The sequence below is a fragment of the Pinus tabuliformis genome, chromosome 1_2, assembly GCF_031772625.1.
Source record: "Pinus tabuliformis cultivar Carrire ecotype Pingquan chromosome 1_2, CPIR1, whole genome shotgun sequence".
Classification (NCBI taxonomy): domain Eukaryota; kingdom Viridiplantae; phylum Streptophyta; class Pinopsida; order Pinales; family Pinaceae; genus Pinus; species Pinus tabuliformis.
Genome location: NC_142298.1, coordinates 1,077,367,278 through 1,077,374,215, shown reverse-complemented (window position 1 = coordinate 1,077,374,215; position 6,938 = coordinate 1,077,367,278).

The following is a 6,938-nucleotide window of genomic DNA, read 5'->3' as shown; positions in this document are numbered from 1 at the left end:
GCATTCGCGGGCATAGTGTCCTGGTCCTCCATAATTGTAACAGATTGGATGTACCTAACCTTTGCCAAGTCCTCCTCTGTCTTGGCCTCGTCCGTGCCCATGAAAGCCTATCCGCGCCATCTTAGCGATTTGGTCAAGAGGCTATGTTTCTGCCTGAACTCTATATGCAAGTGTTCTATCCATCATCAATTCATAACTTTGGAAATTGCACTCATCATGCTCTATCGGCCTACAGAATTTGTAGAACAGTTGTTGCGGTGTTTGTACAAACTTCTCCAACAAATGAAAATTATCAGTTGTATGCTTCCCTGCTACCTGACATATAGCGCACCATAATGTAGGCTCCGTGCTCGACCCTACTTGGGCTTCTGGCCTTAAAGGTGTTGATCCTCCTCCTGCAGTATAGTTTGCAAATATTGGGTAGTGGTCTTTATCATGCCCCTGACCTTTACATTTCAGGCACCATATCTCTTTGTGCACCTCTGGCCGAATTGTTCTGTCTTGCTTTAGACATTGCATTTCTAGGCAAAGATTTTGCAACTACGCATGGATCTACTGAACCCCCAGACTCGAATCTTGCATCGGTGTTTCATGCAGCCTTATTTCAATCTCCAAGGCCTCTGCCTGAGTTGTAATATTATGTTGTGACAATGCAACCCTTAGGTGAGGCAGGAGCAAAGCCACGAGCCATTCGCAGTGCTGCCCATTCATTAAATTCATGTTATATTAATGGATTGTACACTTTAACCTCTGATCCAACTCCCAAGGTGTCTCTCCTGGTTTCATTCCGATTTCCTTGAACCCCACAATTGACTGCACCTCAGATTTAGGCCTATTGAACTCTTTATTCAACATGGCCTGGATCTCTGCTAATGCAGCATTTGGGTTATCATTAGAGTATTTGATGTACCAAGTTAGTGCGTGATCCTGCAAAGCACTAACCAACGTCGCCTTCTTCATGTGATCATTTGTGACGCCCTGAGCTTCCCATACAACTTTTATGACGAACAAGAACTAGTCCAGGTCCTCATTTCCCAAGCTCTTAAATAATGGCAGCTTTACTGAATTCGCCATGTTGAACTGTGGTGGAGTTGGTGGTGATGTGGGCGAAGTCACAGGTGATGGTGGTGAAGGTGGAGGTGGTAGTCGCGGGAACCCTTGTTTTATCAACTGAAATGCACTTCACGGAGAAGCTTGTGCTACTCCCTCGTTGTCACTAAAAGGAGGTGAAATTAGTGGGCTATATTCAGAACCCTTTCTTCCTTTGTTCCTGTAAGTCTTTCTACTTCACGTAGCTCTGAACATTAAGGTAGCTGCATAACCCACTTTTCGTACAATAACATCTTAATCCAAGTATTTAAAGACTTCAAGTACTTACCTCGCAGACCTTTGAAAAAGCGCCACTCTGCCTCACTATAACTGACTGAGGTATTGACCGCGAATTCAGTCACAAACCCTCCTATGATATGATTGAGCCAATGATCGACAGCACAGGCGATCTTATCCTCATAGGCTTCCAGTCTCTATACTAACTTTGGGGTCCATACGATAGGAATGTCAAGCCTCCACCTTCTTTGGCTATTCGCTAGATTCACGATCCACTTGTATAACTCAACTGGAAAGGAACATAAAAATATCTCATGGATTTCTGTATACAGGTACCTGTCTAGCCACTGTTCCTTTGTCAACCGCGGATTTCTGTTCTCCTGCGCCATGAATTCATGGATATTCCGATTCAACCAACCTTTGATAACTTTCTTAGTTGGATTCCAGTGATGTCAATTCTCGGTCCTGACAACAGAACCATTTGTTGGCTTTGTGGGCCCTGACCTAGGTTCAGTGTTAGTCAGCCAAACAAATCCCTACACTACTGGCCCTTTCAACATCAACACATGAAGCGCAGATCAAAGTCTCACCTAAAGCAGTATGGGGGGATGTTGGAACCAAGTTTCCACACCCTGAGATGATTGTGATGTTGGTTTATAACCCCTACTTCTACCTTCACGTAGGTCACTAAACCTTAGGGCTTATCGATCTACCCTCTATCCCTCCCTTCAGCACCTTCGTTAAGGTGTACAATTAATCTTCACGCAACCCTAACTTGTGGTTCACGTACTTTCACACTCCTATGACGATGTATTGTATAGATTCCAAAGTTATCTCAAGTGTTCTACTTATTCTACCTATCAATTACAATTATCGTCACGTAAACTGATATTCTTATTTTCATTCAATTAACAAATATAATCACATACATTCATGCATCAAATAAAAACTGTAATATAAACCCAAGTCATAAGGCAATATAATAAGATGCATTAACATAGACTAAATACAGAGTAATTGCATAATACTTCTCTTTATTGATATCTCCAGTTTAATACAAACTCCATCCACCTTGTGCACGTAGCTGCAGGGGCCCGCGCACTCAGCTATTGACTTCTACCCTAGGCATTTGCGCACTCAGCTGCAGAGCCTTTACCTATGCAAAGACCTAAAAATACTTAAACTTCTCCATCCTAGATCACTCTGTAGAAACCATCTCAACTCTACTTTTCTACTAACTACTTAGAGCTTACTTACTTATCTCCTTTTTATACAATCCCATGGTCCGCAGACCATGGGTAGATCTTTACAGCCAACTTGACACTTTACAAACTAAGGGAAGACAATCCTTTATGACTCTTGATACCTTCACTGATCTAGAATTTATCCAGGATAAAGAATGAAAGGTATTACAGACTCATGTGCATGGATGTGCCTATGTTACTTATGCAACAGATCGATAAGATTGCTAGAATACATAGACACTAAGGCAAATAGAGAAAAAATAAGAGTCAAACATGCAAACAAAGCAAGTTTAATAAGGAGTTCACCCAATGCTCCTAGGCTACATCTCCTGGTCTAGCCTTTCAGTGGTGGCCTCTCTATTATGTTTTCAAGTAGAGTTTTACAACAGTGAGCTCGATTCGAGACTCACTAAAAGAATGCAGTCAGTAGGAATGGAGTGCACTGACTCTCCTTACTGAGACTTGACCTCTAAGGGTCACAGTAGTATGACAGGCCTATGCTGAGGAGTTTGCTTGAACCTCTAAAGCCTTCAATGGAGTACACAAACTCTCTAACTCTCTCTGGCTCTGTTTGGCTTGATGCTCCCTTTAGGTTAGCTTAGCTTCTACTCTCTGTGTGTTGCTTCTCTAAGTGCTCTCTCTTTGTATCCTCTTGCTCTGTTTTTATCAGTTTATGGCAGGGAAAATTTTAAGAACCCCGCCTAAATTTATAAATATAATAAATGGGCGAATCTCCATGGTATATAGGAAAAATGGAGGGCAATTTTATCAATAATATAATATGTATATATAATTTTTTGGCGAATCTCTCACCAGGCATGGCGAATATTTTACTCAATTATAAAATCTTGTAAGATCTTGGCGAGTCTTTCACTAAATAATAAAACTTTGCAAAGTCCTAGTGAATCTTAGCATAGGCTACATGCTGGTTTAATTCCCCCATTTAAATAGGCTACATTCCAGGTGAATACCATGGGTCAATACCATGTGCCATTTTGGTGAATACCATGGGTCAATACCATGTGCCATTTTTGTTTTTATTAATTCTAATATTAGGGTTAATAATGGTTTTTTGCATGGTATCAATAACAATCTAGTCCATGGTATTTGTCCCATAGTATTTTGGCCATAGGTTTCAGCTAAATATAACCCATTTTTTAGTGTTCGTAAATATAAGGTGACTTATGGAGTAAATATAAAAAAATGTTTTATTTGTTTACCATACCTCTCGTTTATTTATATTTTTATTAATTTACCATACCTCTTTTACAAATATGGTATTTGGCCCATAGGATTCACTTAAATAAAACCTCTTTCTTGAGCCTTCATAAATAGAACGAGGGTTATGGACTAAATATAAAAAGAGGTTTTATTTATTTACGATACGTCTAGTTTATTTATTTACCATACCTTTTGAGTAAGTATAAAAAGACGTTTTATTTATTTACCATACCTCCACTTTACTTATATTTTTATTTGTTTACACCCTTACATGTATATAAGGTGACTTATGGAGTAAATATAAAAAACATTTTATTTATTTACCATACCTCCACTTTACTTATATTTTTATTTGTTTACACCCTTACATGTATATAAGGTGACTTATGGAGTAAATATAAAAAACGTTTTATTTATTTACCATACCTCCACTTTACTTATATTTTTATTTGTTTACACCCTTACATGTATATAAGGTGACTTATGGAGTAAATATAAAAAATGTTTTATTTATTTACCATACCTCTCATTTATTTATATTTTTATTAATTTATCATACCTCTTTTATAAATATGGTATTTGGCCCATAAGATTCACTTAAATAAAACCTTTTCTTGAAAATGGGCGAATGGATTCACTTAAATAAAACCTATTCTTGAAAATGGGCGAATGGAAGGTTGTAAGTCCTAATTTCAAGGGCTAAATTTACCTTTTTTACCCTCTCCCTTAAAATAAGGTGGGCTATTTGAGGTGATTTGTAAAAATGTACTATGATACAAAATATTCGCCCACTAAAAATTTAAAACCCCTTAATTTCGCCAAAGGGCGAACATTCGCCCCTAAAATTATCCTTGGTTTATGGCTTTAAAGCCAGTCTGTTCTTTTGATTGTTTGTTTTCGCTTCCTGGCATTTTGGTTTCCTTTCTTTTGTCCATTTAAATTCCTCTGCTTTGTGTCATCATCACCAGGTAACACCTCGTAGGGAGGTGGCCAACTGTTTACTAATGAACTAGGTGTCAGATTCCCTTAATCATACTCGAATGGCCATTAAATCTGTTTGCTTCGAGATCGCCCATGAACACGAATCATTTTCCAACTCGTCATCCATGTCGGATGTAAAATCCTTGTCATCTTGCTTTTTGAACTGTCAAATCCAGTCAGCCATTGGGACATATCTCTGCCGTCGATTTGGACCCCCCAGATCCTACGGTCATCCTTCATATCAAGCGGACATGTCACACGGTGTTTACCCATCTGTTGTGGGAGGTTTTCTCTCTCATCCACCGAACGTGTGTCACTCGATATGTGGCATCAGGCAGGACTCAGTCAAAACTGCTTACCGCCTCGAAGCCTTCCGATATCCTATTGGTTTGGGGAATCTCGCGCTACAGAATTGAAACAGTTACTTTTCCAAATTTTATAGTGATTTCAGGTCTGGGCACCTCGGGGCTTTCCTTCACTGAGGGGGACACCCTGCGATACTTGATTAGCACTTCAGCGCTAATCGTGTATCAAAATCTACCTCCTTTTCTCATTTTAGCCTTCGGTTTTTCCAATTGGTGCCATTGCGCTTTACCATGGGCAAACGGTCTGCATGATCGATCGAGGGTCCTCGTTGCTCCACTCCAGCCATAACTGCAATTGTCATGAGGATTCCTTCTGATAGCTTGATTTCTCTGAGACTTAAATCTTTTACCATAATTTGAAACAGTCATGAAAACTTAGATAGTTTTAGGATCCAATTCAGATCATGGCCTTCCCACTGAAAAAGCTTTTGGACCACCAAAAGTTGGTTTTCTTTCAAGCTTCAATCAAGTGAGGGTATTTCTTCCTCGCTTGCTCAATTTCTATACATTTCACACTGCTTGGCTTTGAACCCTTGAGTCCGATCCTGAGGTACTCAACATCCCCTCTACGTATAGTTCTTACCTTCCTATCCAGAACTGCATCTTCCTACAACTCATTAAGATATTAAGGTAACAGATCATCAATAGAAGGCAATTGACTCTGCTCTTTGGGATCTTCAATTAATAAAGGTTCAAATAGTCTCAAGCTATCTGCATTAACAACTGAGTATATGTGCATGTAAGATGGTAAATCAAGGCGAAAAGCATCCTCACCAATTTTCTCAAGTATCTTGAAATGTCCATACCTTATTGGCTTCAACTTCTTACCTTCTCCTTGCATTCAGTCTTTTCTGATATACAGCCAGATTTGATCACCAACTTGGAAACTATGCTCCATCCGATGCTTGTCATGCCTTGCCTTGTACTTGGCTTGGCTCTTTTCCATCTTTTCCTATACTGCCTGGTGAATCTCTTGGATTTGTTGAATGAACTTAGTTGCCTTGTCCACATCATTGTGTCCATCAACTGCTATGTCTTTACCAAAGAAAAAATCCAATGGAGACCTTGGTGTGAAACCAAAACAGGTCTGAAACGGAGATCTCTATGTAGAAGAATTTTTAGCTCGGTTATAAGCATGCTGCATATAACATAAATGTTCATCCCAAAGTTTGGGATGCTTGCTGCAATAGCCTATGATAAACCGGATCACTGTCCTATTTACCACTTCTGTTTGGCCATTTGTTTGTGGATGAAAAGCTGTGCTTTTCTTCAACCTGGTGTCCATCAATTCCCACAAACTTGACCAAAATTTCCCAACAAATCGGGTATCTCGATCAAATATTATGGAAGTGGGTAAACCAAAATGAACCCATACATGCTGAAAGAACAAATTTTCAATTTGTTAAGCTATAATCTATTTGCTACAAGGTATTAAAATACACATCTTACTGAACCTGTCCACAACAACATATAAATAGTCATGACCTTTCCTAGATTTAGGTAGCCCTCCAACAAAGTCCATGGAAACACTTTCCCAAGGATGAGAAGGAACTGGTAGTGGAGTGTACAAGCCTAGTTTTATATTTCCGGGCTTGCTTTTAGAACACATGGTACACCCTCTTTCATATCTAGAAACTGTGTCATTCATTTTTGGCTAATAACAAAATCTTTGCAGCTGTGCGACCATTTTAATTACACCAAAGTGACCTGATATTAGAGAAGTGTGTGCTTCTCGAATTATCTTTACTCTTTTAGTTTGTGGAATGCATAGCTTCCCACAATGATGCAAAAGTTGGTCCTT